At 37.9% G+C, this 19420-nt stretch overlaps 1 non-coding gene across 1 annotated transcript; it reads right to left on the reverse strand.

The window, feature by feature from the left end:
* Positions 1-19072: 19072 nt before the first annotated feature.
* LOC139181850 (U6 spliceosomal RNA) lies at positions 19073-19179 on the reverse strand. The gene has a single exon (XR_011565578.1). It is a non-coding gene; the product is annotated as a U6 spliceosomal RNA (small nuclear RNA).
* Positions 19180-19420: the final 241 nt, after the last annotated feature.

A 19420-nucleotide genomic window follows, 5' to 3' on the forward strand; every position in this document is an offset into this window, starting at 1 on the left:
TCAGCAATTAAAAAGAATAAATTTGAATCAGTTCTAATGAGGTGGATGAAACTGGAGCCTATTATACAGAGTGAAGTAAGCCAGAAAGAAAAACACCAATACAGTATACTAACGCATATATATGGAATTTAGAAAGATGGTAACAATAACCCTGTGTACAAGACAGCAAAAGAGTCACTGATGTATAGAACAGTCTTATGGACTCTGTTGGAAAGGGAGAGGGTGGGAAGATTTGAGAGAATGGCATTGAAACATGTATAATATCATGTATGAAACGAGTTGCCAGTCCAGGTTCACTGCACGATACTGGATGATTGGGCCTGGTGCACTGGGATGACCCAGAGGGATGGTATGGGGAGGGAAGAGGGAGGAGGGTTCAGGATAGGGAACACATGTATACCTGTGGTGGATTCATTTCGATATTTGGCAAAACTAATACAATGTTGTAAAGTTTAAAAATATAATAAAATTTAAAAAAAATAGGAAGAGGAAATTTGGACACAAAGGAGATACTAAGGACACGATGTTCATAGAGCACTTTAAGGTCCATCATCCCAACTTAGATATTATTATGGTCCCATATTTTAGTTCTACTTAACTATTTAACCTTCAAATTAGACATTATCATGCTACATTATTCAATGTTTGTTTTTATTTACTCACATACTTCTCAGTATTTTACTCACAATTTCTTCTTGTAAGTCAAACATTCTTTCTAGAATCTTATTCCTTAAGGAGGCAAGCTGTAGGTTTCTGAATCTGAGGATCAGCAACTTTCAACATTTCTGGACAATTATCAACCCTATATTTCTTGAAAGTTATATGTTTCTATTCCCTTCACTATCTCCTCTAATCCTGGTTAGAATTTATTACACTTTCATATTCTGTTCTCCATGTTTCTTAAATTGAATTTCATACTTGTCATCTATTTATCTCTTTAAGCTTCATTCTTTTTTTTTAATTTATTTATTTTAATTAGAGGCTAATTACTTTACAATATTGTATTTGTTAAGCTTCATTCTTGATCAACTATATGAACATGTTTTTCAGCTCACTAAACGTCTGCTGTACCCATTCTATTGTTCAATGCATCTAATGATTATTTCACTATAATTATTATATTTTTATTTCCAGAAAATCTCTGATTGTTTCTATTTTAAAATATGCATAATCACTTTCATAACTTCTTACTATTTGCTAATATTCTCAGTCCCCCTTTACTTCTTAAATATACATATTTTGTATTAAGTATCTAAATCTCCACCATCTGAAGTCTCTGAGTCTAATTCTATTGTCTCTCTCTCTTTCTCCTACTGGCTTACTTATAGTTGCTTGTTTTGGGCAGAGGAGGGTGTTTGGTGATTTCTGACTGTGGTTGTATATTCTTTGAAACATTTTAGTGGGAACTGTTTGAGGCCTAACTTGAAATTCCATTCCCCAGTGAGGATTTGTCTTTCCTTTTCCCAGTGCCCTCTGGTCACTATCAACCTAGGTCCACATTAAAGAAGAAAGTCTGGCTGTGGTTTGTCTGGACTACAATCTTAGCTGAACGTTCACATGAGGGCCAATTTGTGGTTATTATTTCACAAGGATGATATTTTCCTTTCTCCTATCCAGAACCATAGTTGTATAAGGTAAGTTTTGTTACTGTTCTGTCTGCAGAGAGAGTTGCTTTCTCATGTATCCTAACACCAAGTGTATAGTTTTAAAATGTCTGTAGTACCCCAAACCATCTATAGAGTCAATGCAATTCCTGTCAATATTCCAGGCATTTTTTATAGGAATAGAGCAAACAACCATAAAAGTCACATGGAACCACAAAAGATCCCAAAGACCCCAAGCAACCTCAAGATATAAGAGCAAAGCCAGAAGTATCACACCTCATGATTTCAAACCATGTTACAAATTGATAGTAATTAGAACAGTATGGTACTGGCATGAAAATAGACATGTAGACTAATGGAACAGAATTGAGAGCCCAGAAATGGATCCATACATATATGTCAACTAATATTGACAAGAGAGCCAAGAACACTCAATGGAGAAATGATAGTTTATTCAATTAATGGCTCTGGGCAAACTGGATTGTCATATGCAAAAGGTTAAAATTGGACCCCTATCTTACATCACTCAGAAAAGTTAACGTGAATGGATTGAATAGTGTGTGTATACATATAATATGGCTATATATATAGCCATAAAAAGAAAATATCCTGACATTTGCAACAAATTAGATGCACTTTGAAGGCATTATATTAAATGAAATAAGTCGAACAGAGAAAGAAAAGTACTGTATGATTTCTCTTGCACATGGAGACTGAAAAGGTTGAACTCATAGAAACAGAGAATAGAATGATAGTTATGAAGGGCTGAGGAGTGGAGGAAATCAAGAAATACTGATTAAACTGTACAACTTTCCAGATATAAGATGAATAATTTCTGAGGACTCTAATGTATTTTATGCTTACTATAGTTAACAATACTTTCAAGTTGCTAAGACAATAGATCTTAAATGTATTCACTATGAAATATTGTAATTATGTGAGGTGATGGAAGTGTTCATTAACCTTGTTGTGGTAATTGTTTCACAAAGGACACATGTATAAAATCATCACATTATGTACTTTTAACTTACACAATGTTGTATGTCAATTATATCTTAATAAAGCTGGGGAAAAAGAAAAAAATTTTTTCCAAGATTGTTGTGATCCATACAGTCAAAGACTTTAGCAGAGTCAATGAAAAAAAAGTTTGTTTGTTTTTTTTTTTTAATTCCCTTGCTTTTTCTATGGTTCAGCAGATGTTGGCAATTTGGTCTCTGGTTCCTCTGCCTTTTCTAAATCCAGCTTGAACATCTGGAAGTTCTCCATTCACATTCTGCTGAAGCCTAGCTTGAAGGATTTTGAGCATAACTTTTCTAGCATGCTATATGAGTGCAATTGTACAGTAATTTGAACATTCTTTGGCATTGCCTTTTTTGGGGATTGGAATGAAAGCTGACCCTTTCCAGTCCTGTGGCCACTGCTGAGTTTTCCAAATTTGCTGGCGTATTTAGTGCAGAACTTTCACAGCATCGTCTTTTAGGATTTGAAATAGCTCAGCTGAAATTCCATCACCTCCATTAGCTTTGTTTGTAGTAATGCTTCCTAAGGCCCACTTGATTTCACAGTCCAGGATGTCTGGCTCTAGGTGAGTGGCAACACCATGTGGTTATCCAGTTCATTAAGATTTTTTGTATAGTTCTTCTTTGTATTCTTGCCACATCTTCTTAATCTCTTCTGCTTCTGTTAGGTCCTTGCTGTTTATGTCGTTTACTGTGCCCATCTTGCATGAAATATTCTCTTGGTGTCTCAATTTTCTTGAGACTTCTAGTCTTTCCCATTCTATTTTCCTCTACTTCTTTGCATTGTTCACTTAACAAGGCTTTCTTATCTCTCCTTGCTATTCTTTGGAACTCTACATTTAGTTGGATATATCATTCCCATTCTCCTTTGCCTTTTGCTTCTCTTATCAGTTATGTGTAAAGCCTCCCCAGACAACCACTTTACTTTTTTGCATTTCTTTTTCTTGGGGATGGTTTTGGTCACCACCGCCTGTACAATGTTATGACCCTCTATCCAAAGTTCTTCAGGTACTCTGTCTACCAGATCTAGTCCCTTGAATGTATTTGTCATCTCCACTGTATAATTATAAGGGATTTGGTTTAGATCATACCTGAATTGCCTAGTGGTTTTCCCTACTTTCTTCAAATTAAGCCTTAAATTTTGCGCATGATCTGAGCCACAGTCAGCTCCAGGTCTTGTTTTTGCTGACTGTATAGAGTTTCTCCATCTTCTTCTGTGAGTAATATATGCAATCTGATTTTGGTATTGACCAAATGAATGGTGATGTTCCTGTGTACAGTCATCTCTTGTGTTCATGCAAGAGTGTGTTTGCTATGACCAGTGTGTTCTCTTGGTGAAACTCTGTTAGCCTTTGTCCTGCTTTATTTTGTACTCCAAGGCCAAACTTTCCTGCTCCTCCATGTATCTCTTGACTTCCTACTTTTGCAATCCAGTCCCCTATGATGAAAGGGGCATCTTTTTTTTTTTTTGGTGTTAGTTCTAGGACATTTTGTAGGTCTTCATATAATCATTCAACTTCATCTTCTTCAGCATTAATGGTTGGGACATAGACTTGGATTACTGTGATGTTGAATGTTTTTCCTTGGAAATGAACTGAGGTCATTCTGTCACTTTTGAGACTGCAACCAATTACTGCAGTGTTATCCCATTGTATATATGTACCAGAAATCCTCTATCCATTCATCTGTTGATGGACATCTAGGTTACTTTTATGTCTTGGCTACTGTATATACTGCCGCAATGGACAGTGGGGTACATGTGTCTTTTTGAGTTAGGATTTTCTCAGGGTATATGCCCCATAGTGGTATTGCTGGGTGATATGATAGTTTTATTTCTAGTTTTTAAAGGAATCACCATATTGTTTTCCATAGTGGCTGTGTCAGTTTACATTCCTACTAACAGTTCAGGAGGGTTCCATTTTCTCCACATACTTGTGGCATTTATTATTTGTAGATTTTTTTGATGATGGCCATTTGGACTTGTGTGAGGTGACACTACATTGTAGTTTTAATTTGCATTTCTCTAACAGTAAGTGATGCTGAGCATCTTTTCATGTGTTTGTTGGCCATCTATATGTCATCTTTCAGAGAAATATCTGTTCAGGTCTTTTGTCCATTTTTTTTGGTTGAGTTGTTTGCTTTTCTCATTTTGAACAGCACGGACTGCTTGTATATTTTGGAGATTAATCTTTGCCAGTTGCTTCATTTGCAATTATTTTCTCCCATTATAAGGGTTGTCTTTTCATCTTGTTTGTGGTTTCCTTTGATGTGCAAAAGCTTTTAAGTTTAATTAGGTAGGCTGCAGTCCATGGGGTCGCTAAGAGTCAGACATGACTGAGTAACTTCACTTTCACTTTTCACTTTCATGCATTGGAGAAGGAAATGGCAACCCATTCCAGTGTTCTTGCCTGGAGAATCCCAGGGACAGGGGAGCCTGGTGGACTGCCGTCTATGGGGTTGCACAGAGTTGGACACGACTGAAGCGACTTAGCAGCACAGCACAGCAGCAGGTCCCATTTGTGTATTTTTGTTTTTATCTCCATTACTCTAGTAGGTAGGTCATAGAGGATCTTGCTGCAATTTATGTCAAAGACTGTTTTGCCTGTGTTTTCCTCTAAGAATTTTATAGTTTCTGGTCTTACATCTAGGCCTTAATCAGATGAAGTGGCATTTCTTTAAGGCCTATACACTTCCATCACCCTTCTGTAGTTGTTGTTCAATTGCTCAATAGTGTTCAACTCTTTGAGACCCCATAGACTGCACCATGCCAGGCTTCCCTGTCCTTCACCATCACCCAGAGCTTTCTCAAACCCTTGTCCATTGAGTCAGTGATGCCATCCAGCCATCTCATCATCTGTCGTCCCCTTCTCCTCCTGCCTTCAATTTTTCCCAGCATCAGGGTATTTTCCAATGAGTCAGTTCTTCATTTCAAGTGGCCAAAGTATCAGAGCTTCAGCTTCAGAATCAGTCCTTCTAGTGAATATTCAAGATTGATTTCCTTTAGGATTGACTAGTTTGATCTCCTTGCAGTCCAAGGGACTCTAGAGTCCAGTTCAGTTCAGTCACTCAGTCGTGTCCAACTCTTTGTGACCAGATGAACTGGAGTACACCAGGCCTCCTGTCCATCACCAACTCCCAGAGTCTACTCAAAATCATGTCCATTGAGTCGGTGATGCCATCCAACCATCCCATCCTCTGTCGTCTCCTTCTCCTCCTGCTCTCAATCTTTCCCAGCATCAGGGTCTTTTCAAATGAGTCAGCTTTTCGCATCAGGTGGCCAAAATATTGGAGTTTCAGTTTCAACAACAGTCCTTCCAATGAACACCCAGGACTGATCTCCTTTAGGATGGAATAGTTGAATCTCCTTGCAGTCCAAGGGACTCTCAAGAGTCTTCTCCAACACCACAGTTCAAAAGCATCAATTCTAGTACCACACCTCAAAAGCATTAATTCTTCAGTGTTTAGCCTTCTTTATGGTCCAACTCTCACATCCATACATGATTATTGGGAAAACCATAGCTTTAACTACACAGACTGTTGGTAAAGTAATGTGTTTGCTTTTTAATATGCTGTCTATGTTTGTTACAGCTTTTCTTCCAAGGAGAAAGCATATTTTAATTTATTGGCTGCAGTTATCATCTGCAGTGATTTTGGAGCCCCCCACAATAAAGTCTCTTAGTGTTCCCATTGTTTTCCCATCTATTTGCCATGAAGTGATGGGACCAGATGCCATAATCTTCGTTTTGTGAATGCTGAGTTTTAAGCCAACTTTGTTACTCTCCTTTTTCACTTTGATCAAGAGGCTCTTTAGTTTTTCTTCACTTTCTGCCATAAGGGTGATGTCATCTGCATATATGAGGTTATTGATATTTCTCCCAGCAATCTTGATTCCAGATTTTGCTTCATCCAGCCTGGCATTTCGCATGATGTATTCTGCATAGAAGTTAAATAAGCAGGGTGACTATATACAGCCTTGATGTTCTCCTTTCCCATTTTGGAACCAGTCTGTTGTTCTATGTCTGGTTCTAACTGTTGCTTCTTGACCTGCATGCCGGTTTCTCATGAGGCAGATAAGGTGGTTTGGTATTGCCATCTCTTGAAGAATTTTCCACAGTTTGTTGTAATCCACACAGTCAAGGCTTTGGTGCAGTCAATAAAGCAAAAGTAGATATTTTCCTGGAACTCTCTTGCTTTTTCTGTGATCCAATGGATGTTGACAATTTGATCTCCAGTTCTCCTTTTTCTAAATCCAGCTTGAACATCTGGAAATTCACAGTTCACATACTTTTGAAGTCTAGCTTGGAGAATTTTGAGCATTTCTTTGTTAGCATGTGAAGTGAAAGTTATTGTGTGGTAGTTTGAGCATTCTTTGGCATTACCCTTCTTTGGGATTGGAATGAAAACTGACCATTTCAGTCCTGTGGCAACTGATGAGTTTTCCAGATTTGCTGGCATATTCAGTGCAGCACTTACACAGCATCATCTTTTAGAATTTGAAATAGTTCAGCTGGAGTTCCATCACCTCCCCTAGCTTTGTCTGTAGTGATGTTTCCTAAGGCCCACTTGACTTCACACTCCAAGATGTCTGGCTCTAGGTGAATGATCACATTATCATGATTATCTGGGCCATGAAGATCTTTTTTTGTATAGTTCTTCTGTGTATTCTTGCCACTTCTTCTTAATATCTCCTGCCTCTGTTAAGTCCATACCTTTTTTGTCCTTTATTGTGCCCATCTTTGCATGAAATTTTCCCTTGGTATCTCTATTTATCTTGAAGTGATCACTAGTCTTTCCCATTCTTTTGTTTTCCTCTATTTCTTTGTATTTTTCACGTAGGAAGGTTTTCTTATTTCTCTCTGGTATTCTTTGGAACTGTGCATTCAGATGGGTATATCTTTCCTTTTCACCTTTGCCTTTCACTTCTCTTTTCAGCTATTTGTAAGGTCTCCTCATATAGCCATTTTGCCTCCTCACATTTCTTTTTCTTGGGGGTGGTTTTGATCACTGCCTCCTGTACAATGTCATAAACCTCTGTCCATAGTTCTTCTACCAGATCTGGTAGCATTCTGTCTACCAGTTCTAATCCTTTGCGTCTATTTGTCACTTCTGTTGTATAATCATAGGGGATTTGATTTAGGTCATACCTGAGTGGTCTAGTGGATTTCCCTACTTTCTTCAATTTAAGTCTGAATTTTGCAATAAGGAGTTCATGATCTGAGCCACATTCAGCTCCCAGCCTTGTTTTTGCTGACTGTATAGAGCTTCTCCATCTTCAACTGCAAAAAAAATCATCCCTCTGGTTACTAGGAATTCTGGTCCTTTTCTAAGGTAACACTTTTAGCTTTTATCAACTTTTCTCCTGAAGCAGTATAGGAAGTAGGGAGCAGACTTCGGTGGCAAGGTAGGAAAGTGCCATAAAAACAGCAAAACTCCAATGACTGTCCATATTTCCTTTCACCAACTCCAAACCTCATTTGTTCTAAAGAATAAGGATTAACTGCAAATTTTTTACCCTTTAGGTTTGCATTGAAAGTCATAATTGGTTTACTATTTCCCTCTGGCCCAAAGTGTCTCAGGCTTGAACCATAAAATCATGTGGCTTTCAAATTCTTCAAAATCAAATCCCCTGTTTTCTCTTATTGCAACACACTTTACTTGAGAGCATCACAAAAATGCAGCAATACCACTGACCTATTTTCCTACCTTTTCATCAGTAGTGTCCAACCATAAATTTGTAGTAATAAAGGTACAAAGTTATGACCACTTTTCGATCTTAGGATTTACTTCTAATGACTTGTTCTCCACCACAGGAATGAGGGAAATTGCAAATTCTCCTGTAAAAGTCTGAATCAAGATTTAGACTCTTTCATAGTAGATTATATACCTGGTGATTGTACTGTATTGATATAAGTTGAACCGAGATCAAAGTTTAAACTCCTTTTTGTGGTTTTCAAGATCCTACATGATCTCATAAATATGTACCTTTCCTCTCCTACCTCATGGTCTTTACACTTTCCATTCCCTCTGCCAGGATCATATTTTGCATGGCTGCCTCCTACTTGCCATTCAGGTTTCAGCTCAAATATTTCTTCAGAAAAGTCTTCCCTGGCCATCTTACCTAAAGAATAACTCTTTCCAGCTAGTACTTGTCACTATTTTAATCTATTTTATACTTATTTGTGCTTTGTCTGTCTCATGGCACTAGACTAGAACCTCCATGAAAACAGGGATCATCCTCTCTTGTTAACTCAGAAGATTAGTAGATCTTGGGCAAAAATTTGGTTAATTAATTGCCTGAACCTGTCAGTATGTTGGTAGAGTTATTTTTTAGGAATCAATTTGTCTACTAATACTTCCTTCAAGCAAATTTAGTTTTGTCATGTTCACTGATATTAGCAATAATGATAGAATTAATCCTGGTCAACTTGATTTTATATTATGCATCCATTGGAAACTTTTCACATTATGTGGTGGGGTTAAAAGTAAAAAGGACATTTTATTTGTACCATAAAGTTACTTCAGGTAAAGGAGACATTGTGACATAATACTGTAAATTGATCATTCAGTTCATTAATTAATGGATCCAAGTGAAAAAAAATTTTTTTAATTAAAAAATTTATGCTTTAGGAAACCTGAAGACTTAACACTGAGAAAGGGACATTTAATTTATCTGGAGCAATTTCAAAAAAATGGCGTGATATATTTGTCTTATTCTTCCATCTTTTGGAGGCAGATGTGCTTAGATAAATTGTCAGACTTGCTATTAGATTAGGGCCTTGCCAAAATAAGTTAGGGAAGGTTGACAAAAAGGAAGAGGTTGTAAAGAAATGCATCTTCATAGACAACATAGGACTTATAACTTCAGCAATAATTATCAACAAAAAATTCAATTCATTGTAACTATATGCAGAGCAAGATAATCTTCATGTAAGCAATGATAAAAACCACATAAGGTGTTTTTTTTTTCTTTTAAATTTCTTTTTATTAAAGAAGTAATTGTGGTAAAATGCACAGAACCTAAAATTTACCACTTTAACCATTTTTAAGTGTACAGTTCAGTACTAAGTACATTCATGTTGTTGTGTAACCAACCTTGTGAATTCTTTCCATCTTGCAAAACTGAAACACTGTCCCACTAAACAATTCTCATGCCCTAAACCCCAAGAACTATCATTGTGCTTTCTGTCCCAAGAATCTGACTCCTCTAGATACCTCACCTGAGTGGACTCACACAATATTTGTCCTCCTGTGTCTGGCTTATTTGACTTATCAAAATGTCCCCAAGGTTTACCCATGTTGTAGATGTGCCAGAACTTCCTTCCTTTTTAAGGCTGAAAAATATTCCACTGTACGTGTATACCACTTTTTTTTTTATCTGTTAATCCATCAACACATAAGGTCTTCTTGATTATAGACAACAATCTTCTATGAAAAAACAGTTTAACATAAAAGGAAAATCTTTATTGGCAGTGGTAAATAACTATTTGGAAAACATATTGTCTGAATTTATAATCCATTGCTTTTAAAAATACTTCAATATGTATATGTTAATTCTAATCTCCTAATTTATCACTTCTCCTCACCTTTCCCCATAGGTAACCATAAATTTGATTTTGAGAACTGTAAGTCTCTTTTGTAAATAATTTCATTTGTATGATTTTTATTAGATTCCACATATAAGTAATATCATATAAATAGATAATAAAGACCTACTGCATAGCACAGGGAAATGAAAAAGAATATATATATATATACAGAGACATATACTGTTGTATTTTCTCAGTTGTGTTCAACTCTTTGCGACCTCATGTACTGTAGCTCATCAGCTTCCTCTGTCCATGGAATTTTCCAGGCAAGAATACTGGAGTGGATGGTTGCCATTTCCTACTGCAGGGGATCTTCCTGACCCAAGAATCAAATATACCCAGGGAAATACATATAAATATATATGAAAGTGAGTGTTTCTCAGTCATGTCCAACTCTTTGCGACCCCATGGACTACACAGTCCATGGAGTTCTCCAGGCTGGAATACTGGAATGGGTAGCGTTTCCCTTCTCCAGGGGATTTTCCCAACCCAAGGATCGAACCCAGGTCTCCCGCATTGCAGACGGATTCCTTACCAGCTGAGCCACAAGGGAAGCCCAAGAATACTGGAATGGGTAGCTTATCCCTTCTTCAGTGGATCTTCCCAATCCAGGAATCAAACCAGGGTCCCTTGCATGGCAGGTGGATTCTTTACCAACTGAACTATCAGGGGAGCTTTGCTATACACCTGAAACTAACACAACTTTGTATATAAACTATACTACAATTTTTTTTTAATGAATAAAAGAAAAAAATGTACTTCAATGTGAAAAGCAATTTGGTAGTTTTGTAAAAAGTTAAATATAGAAATACTGCATGATTTAGTGTTTTTTTTTTTTTTCCAGGTATAACCAAAGTAAATGAAATCAGGGAGTCACATATATTTGTACACCAATATTCACAGCAGTATTATTGACAATATTCAACAGTAGAGAACAATCCAATATCCACTGATGGATGAATGACTAAACAAAATGTAGTATATAATATACAATGTAATATTACTCAGGCTTAAAAAACAAGGGAATTCCGACACATGCTACAACATGGATGAACCTTGAAGACATTATGCTAACTGAAATAAGTCAGTCACAGGTGGACAAATATTGTATAATTCCACTTATATGTGGTTCCTAGAGCAGTGCAATTCATAGACACAGTGAATAACTGTTGGTCTCCAGGGACTGGATCGAGAGGAGAATGAGGAGTTATTGATTAATGGGTATGGAGTTTCTTTTTGGGATGACAAAAGAAGTAATGGAAATAGATAGTGGTGAATTCAATGTGGATACACATTGTAAATGGACTTAATGACACTGAATTATAAACTTAAAATAATGATTAAAATGGTAAATTTTATGTTATATATATTTTACCAAAGTTTTTAAAGAGTCATCTGTTTGATCTTTCCTTTCCTTTAACAATCTGGATTTAATCTACTTCATTATAAGCAACTCTATAGTCTAGGAAGCCAACTTGGGCCTTGGAATCAGGCATATTTTGCTCTGCTGCTTATTAGCTATGTGATCTTTGACTTATGACTGAAACTCTCTGAGCTTCAGTTTTCTCATCTGTATGAATTATCAATTTTTACTTTTAGGTAGTAGAATCATGGCAGTGGACAAAACCTCATACTGAAAAATAAAATCATATTAGTACCCAGATAGATAAAACATATAAATGAAACTGTGCTATATATAAAGGAGGTATATTTTATGGTGGTAGGAGTGAAGGGAGGAAGTCCCATTACCCCTGCCTCTACCCCCAAGTCACTTCCCCAAGACAGAGAGAAACATGACTTGAAAACCACTGGGCTAGCTATATAGGATCATTGAAATGCTGCTTAGGAGTAATCTATGATTACACATGTGTGAAAGTATTTTGTAAACTACAGGGACCATCACAAATGAGAGCTACAGTTGTTATGATCATGTTCTACTTTATCTTATCCCTGATGTGGTAAAGCAAATGCAAGCAGTATAAGACAGAACACTAGATGGCAGCAGTAGAAAGACTGAAAAGCAGGGAAAAAAAGGACAACATACCCCTGTCCACTCCTCTTCTTCACTTTCATAACAAAACAATATTCATCAGGCTAATTTTTAAGTTTTAAAAGTTTCATATTTGAACAACTCTAAAATAATAATCTATCTCCATTTCATAATCAGAAGGAACAAATTAAAGTAGAAACTAAAAGACAGAACAATAATCGCTTAAATAAACAGTTGCCAAGATTCGGCTGCTTTTTAGTTGTGATAAAAACTGGATAAGGCCTATAGCACCATACTTTAATATACTTCACACCCCAGGATGATGTTAATTGAACTCTGTAGCCAAATGAAGAGCATCAGTGGACTAATATTAATATATATCACCTAATACCAAGAAAATTAGAGATTCCAAGGGAACATTTCATGCAAAGATGAGCACAACAAAGGACAGAAATGGCATAGGCCAAACAGAGGCCAAAGATATTAAGAAGAGGTGGCAAGAATACACAGAAGAACTGTACAAAAAAGATCTTAATGACCCAGATGACCACAATGGTGTGATCACTCACCTAGAGCCAGACATCCTGGAATGTGAAATTAAGTGGGCCTTAGGAAGCATCACTACAAACAAAGCTAGTGGAGTTGATGGAGTTAATGGAATTCCAGTTGAGCTATTTCAAATCCTAAAAGTTGATGCTGTGAAAGTGCTGCACTTATTATGCCAGCAAATCTGGAAAACTCAGCAGTGGCCACAGGACTGTAAAAGGTCAGTTTTCATTCCAATCCCAAAGAAAGGCAATGCAAAGAATGCTCAAACTGCCGCACAATTGCACTCATCTCACACCCTAGCAAAGTAAAGCTCAAAATTCTCCAAGCCAGGCTTCAACAGTACATGAAATATGAACTTCCAGATGTTCAAGCTGGATTTAGAAAAAGGAGAAGAACCAGAGATCAAATTGCCAACATCCGTTATATCATAGAAAAAAGCAAGAGAGTTCCAGAAAAATATCTACTTTTGCTTTATTAACTACACCAAAGCCTTTGACTGTGTGGATCACAGCAAACTGTGGAAAATTCTCAAAGAGATGGGAATACTAGACCTCCTGACCTGCCTCCTGAGAAATCTGTATGCAGGTCAAGAAGCAACAGTTAAAAGTAGACATGGAACAACAGATTGGTTTCAAATCAGGAAAGGAATATGTCAAGGCTGTATATTGTCACCCTGCTTATTTAACTTATATGCAGAGTACCTCATGTGGAATGCCAGGCTGGATGAAGCACAAGCTGAAATCAAGATTGCTGGGAGAAATATCAATAACCTCAGATAAACAGATGACACAAACTTTATGGCAGAGAGCAAAGAAGAACTAAAGAGCATCTTGATGAAAGTGAAAGAGGAGAGTGAAAAAGTTGGCTTAAAATTCAACATTTAGAAAACTAAGATCATGGCATCTGGTCCCATCACTTCATGGCAAATAGATGGGGAAACAGTGGCCGACTTTATTTTTGGGGGGCTCCAAAATCACTGTAGGTGGTGACTGCAGTCATGAAATTAAAACACACTTGCTCCTTGGAAGGAAAGCTATGACCAAACTAGACAGCATATAAAAAGCAGAGACATTACTTAGCCAACAAAGGTCCATCTAGTCAAAGCTATGGTTTTTCCATCAGTCATGTATAGAGAAAGCTGAGTGCCGAAGTATTGATGCTTTTGAACTGTGGTGCTGGAGAAGACTCTTGAGAGTCCCTTGGACTGCAAGGAGATCCAACCAGTCCATCCTAGAAAAAATCAGTCCAGAATATTCATTCGAAGGACTGATGCTGAAGCGAAACTCCAATACTTTGACCACCTGATGCAAAGAACTGACTCATTTGAAAAGACCCTGATGCTGGGAAAGATTGAGGGCAGGAGGAAAAGAGGACGACAGAGGATGAGATTGTTAGATGGCATCACCGACTCGATGGACATGAATTTGAACAAACTCTGGGAGTTGTTGATGGATAGAGAGGCCTGTCATGCTGCAGGCCATGGGGTCGCAAAGAGTCGGACACAACTGAGCTACTGAACTGAACTGAACTGAATACTGCCTTTTCAATGTTTCTTCTGCTGCCATCTAGTGCTATGTCTATACTGTCTGCATTAGCTTTTTAATATTAACTAGTATGGTCCCATCACTTCATGGGAAATAGATGGGGAAACAGTGGAAACAGTGTCAGACTTTATTTTTCTGGGCTCCAAAATCACTGCAGATAGTGATTGCAGCCATGAAATTAAAAGACGCTTACTCCTTAGAAGGAAAGTTATGACCAACCTAGATAGCATACTCAAAAGCAGAGACATTACTTTGCCAACAAAGGTTCATCTAGTCAAGGCTATGGTTTTTCCTGTGGTCATGTATGGATGTGAGAGTTGGACTGTGAAGAAGGCTGAGCGCCAAAGAATTGATGCTTTTGAACTGTGGTGTTGGAGAAGACTTGAGAGTCCCTTGGACTGCAAGGAGATCCAACCAGTCCATTCTAAAGGAGATCAGCCCTGGGATTTCTTTGGCAGGAATGATGCTAAAGCTGAAACTCCAGTACTTTGGCCACCTCATACGAAGAGTTGACTCATTGGAAAAGACTCTGATGCTGGGAAGGATTGAGGGTAGGAGGAGAAGGGGACGACAGAGGATAAGATGGCTGGATGGCATCACTGACTCAATGGACGTGAGTCTGGGTGAACTCTGGGAGTTGGTGATGGACAGGGAGGCCTGGCGTGATGCGATTCATGGGGTTGCAAAGAGTCAGACAGGACTGAGTGACTGATCTGATCTGAGTATCCCTTTCTATCCCTAAATGCCATTGCAAGAAAGGATCTGGGTATTCTAACCTCTCTGTCCAATGATCTTTTCACTTTAGATAGGAAGTATGTTGATAATTGAACAGAGTTTTGAACTGCTTGCATAGTCCTTCCCCCCCCCCCCCCCCCGCCACGCCCTGCACCATTTCTCAGTACAGTTTGTAATAATATGCTATAAATAAACCTAAGGCTGCAGATTAGCTTTACTCTGCTTTCTTCCTAAAAACATTTGTTGAATGTCTATGTTTAGTATGTTTGGGTGCAAAGACATATACCATCTTCAAGGAGCTCACACTCTCATGAAGAAGATAGAAGATTTGTAGAGTGCAGTAAGATATACACTACTAAAGTGCAGGGTTTTTTAAAATTAATTTTTTTATTGAAGGAAAATTGCTTTACAGAATTTTGTTGTTTTCTGTCAAACCTCAACATGAATCCATATGTAAAATAGATAGCCCATGGGAATTTGCTGTATGGCTCTGGAAACTCAAACAGGGGCTCTGTATCAACCTAGAGGGGTGGGATGGGGAGGGTGATGGGAGGGAGATTCAAAAGGGAGAGGATATGACCCTTCCCCTTAGCACTGCTTTTACAGTGTTCCACAGGTTTTGGGTTGTGGTGTGTTCATTTTCATTCGTTTCTATGCATATTTTGATTTCTTTTTTGATTTCTCCTGTGATTTGTTGGTTATTCAGCAGCATTGTTGTTCAGCCTCCATATGTTGGGATTTTTAATAGTTTTTCTCCTGTAATTGAGATCTAATCTTACTGCATTGTGGTCAGAAAAGATGCTTGGAATGCTTTCAATTTTTTTTGAATTTACCAAGGCTAGATTTATGGCCCAGGATGTGATCTATCCTGGAGAAGGTTCCGTGTATGCTTGAGAAAAAGGTGAAATTCATTGTTTTGGGGTGAAATGTCCTATAGATATCAATTAGGTCTAACTAGTCTATTGTATCATTTATTTTTTTTTTCTAATTTTATTTTATTTTTAAACTTTACATAATTGTATTAGTTTTGCCAAATATCAAAATGAATCCGCCACAGGTATACATGTGTTCCCCATCCCGAACCCTCCTCCCTCCTCCCTCCCCATACCATCCCTCTGGGCCGTCCCAGTGCACCAGCCCCAAGCATCCAGCATCGTGCATTGAACCTGGACTGGCAACTCGTTTCCTACATGATATTTTACATGTTTCAGTGCCACTCTCCCAAATCTTCCCACCCCCTCCCTCTCCCACAGAGTCCATAAGACTGTTCTATACATCAGTGTCTCTTTTGCTGTCTCGTACACCGGGTTATTGTTATCATCTTTCTAAATTCCATATATATGCATTAGTATACTGTATTTATGTTTTTCCTTCTGGCTTACTTCACTCTGTATAATAGGCTCCAGTTTCATCCACCTCATTAGAACTGATTCAAATGTATTCTTTTTAATATTGTATCATTTAAAGTTTGTGTTTCCTTGTTAATTTTCTGTTTAGTTGATCTATCCATAGGTGTGAGTGGGGTATTGAAATCTCCCACTATTATTGTGTTATTGTTAATTTCCCCTATCATACTTGTTAGCATTTGTCTTACATATTGCGGTGCTCCTATGTTGGGTGCATATATATTTATAATTTTTATATCTTCTTCTTGGATTGATGCTTTGATCATTATGTAGTGTCCTTATTTGTCTCTTTTCACAGCCTTTGTTTTAAAGTCTATTTTATCTGATATGAGTATTGCTACTCCTGCTTTCTTTTGGTCTCTATTTGTGTGGAATATCTTTTTCCAGCCCTTCACTTTCAGTCTGCATGTGTCCCTTGTTTTGAGGTGGGTCTCTTGTAGACAACATATATAGGGGTCTTATTTTTTGTATCCATTCAGCCAGGTTTTGTCTTTTGGTTGGGGCATTCAACCCATTTACATTTAAGGTAATTATTGACAAGTATGATCCCATTGCCATTTACTTTATTGTTTTGGGCTCAAGTTTATACACCCTTTTTGTGTTTCCTGTCTAGAGAAGATCCTTTAGCATTTGTTGGAGAGCTGGTTTGGTGGTGCTGAATTCTCTCAGCTTTTGCTTGTCTGTAAAGCTTTTGATTTGTCCTTCATATTTGAATGAGATTCTTGCTGGGTACAGTAATCTGGGCTGTAGGTTATTTTCTTTCATCACTTAAAGTATGTCCTGCCATTCTTTCCTGGCCTGAAGAGTTTCTATTGAAAGATCATCTGTTATCCTTATGGGGATCCCTTTGTGTGTTATTTGTTGTTTTTCCCCTGCTGCTTTTAATATTTGTTCTTTGTGTTTTATCTTTGTTAATTTGATTAATATGTGTCTTGAGGTGTTTTGCCTTGGGTTTATCCTGTTTGGGGCTCTCTGGGTGTCTTGGACTTGGGTGATAATTTCCCTTCCCATTTTAGGGAAGTTTTCATCTATTATCTCCTCAAGTATTTTCTCATGGTCTTTCTTTTTGTCTTCTTCTTCTGGGACTACTATGATTCGAATCTTGGGGCATTTAACATTGTTCCAGAGGTCTCTGAGATTGCCCTCATTTCTTTTAATTAGTTTTTCTTTTTTCCTCTCTGGTTCATTTATCTCTACCATTCTACCTCACTAATCCTATCTTCTGCCTCTGTTTTTCTACTGTTGGTTCCCTCCAGAGTGTTTTTTATCTCATTTATTGCATTATTCATTATATATTGACTCTTTTTTATTTCTTCTAGGTCCTTGTTAAACCTTTCTTGCATCTTCTCAATCCTTGTCTGCAGGCTATTTATCTGTGATTCGATTTTGTTTTCAAGATTTTGGATCATTTTCAGTATCATTATTAGGAATTCTTTATCAGGTAGAGTCCCTGTCTCTTCCTGTTTTGCTTGGTTTGGTGGGTATTTATCCTGTTCCTTTACCTGCTGGTTATTCTTCTGTCTCTTCATCTTGTTTATATTGCTGTGTTTGGGGTAGCCTTTCTGTATTCTGGCAGTTTATGGAGTTCTCTTTATTGTGGAATTTCCTCGCTGTGGGTGGGGTTGTACAGGTGGCTTGTCAAGGTTTCCTGCTTAGGGAAGCTTGTGTAGGTGTTCTGGTGGGTGGGGCTGGACTTCTCTCTGGAGTGTAATGAAGTGTCCAGTAATGAGTTGTGAGATGTCAGTGGGTTTGGAGTGACTTTGGGCAGCCTGTATATTGAAGCTTAGGGCTATGTTCCTGTGTTGCTGGAGAATTTGCATGGTATGTCTTGCTCTGGAACTTGTTGGCTCTTGGGTGGTGCTTGGTTTCAGTGTAGGTATGGAGGCATTTGATGAGCTCTTGTCAATTAATGTTCCCTGGAGTCAGGAGTTCTCTGGTGTTCTCAGGATTTGGACTTAAGCTTCCTGCTTCTGGTTTTCAGTCTTATTTTTACAGTAGTCTCAAGACTTCTCCATCTACACAGCACTGTTGATAAAACATCTAGGTTAAGGATGAAAAGTTCCTCCACAGTGAGGGACACCCAGAGAGGTTCACAGAGTTACACAGAGAAGAGAAGAGGGAGGAGGGTGATAGAGGTGACCAGGATGAGATGAGGTGGAATCAAAAGAGGAGAGAGCAAGCTAGCCAGTAATCACTTCCTTATGTGCGCTCCACAGTCTGGACTGCTCAGAGATGTTCACGGAATTATACAGAGAAGAGAAGAGGGAAGAAGGAGACAGAGGTGGCCGGGAAGATAAAGGGGGGAATAAAAAGGAGAGAGACAGATCCAGCCAGTAATCAGTTCCCTAAGTGTTCTCCACCATCTGGAACATACAAAGAGATTTCCCAGAGTTGGGCAGAGAAGAGAAGGGGGAGGGAGGAGATAGAGACGACTTGGTGGAGACAAAGGAGAGTCCAAAGGGGAAGAGAGCAGTCAAGCCAGTAATCTCGCTCTCAAGTAAAAATGGGTACTGAAGATTGGGTTCCTAAAGGTACAAAATCGATAACAAATACCAAAAAGCAAATATTAAAAATCTAGAGTAAAAGTTGGATTTTCAAAAATACAATAGTAAAGAAAAAGAGAAAAAAAAGTCACACAAAAAAATATGGAACCCTTCATGAATTTGCGTGTCATCCTTGCTCAGGGTCCATGCTAATCTTCTCTCTATCATTCCAATTTTAGTATATGTGCTGCCAAAGCAAGCACTATCATAACATTTTAAATCAACTATCTCTCTCTCTATATATATATCCGTTGCCCAGTTTGTAGTTGACTGTTTTTATTGTTATTCTTGAGGTTAGGATTTCTTTTTATCTTCTATATACAGTGCCCTTATCAGAGACATAATTTGCAAAAAATTTTCCCCAATCTGTGAGCTGTGTTTTAATATTGTTCATGGTATCATTTGGAGCCTACACTTTTAAAAATTTTGATGCAGTACAATTTA

This window comes from Bos indicus, chromosome X, assembly GCF_029378745.1.
Source record: "Bos indicus isolate NIAB-ARS_2022 breed Sahiwal x Tharparkar chromosome X, NIAB-ARS_B.indTharparkar_mat_pri_1.0, whole genome shotgun sequence".
In the NCBI taxonomy this organism is placed as follows: domain Eukaryota; kingdom Metazoa; phylum Chordata; class Mammalia; order Artiodactyla; family Bovidae; genus Bos; species Bos indicus.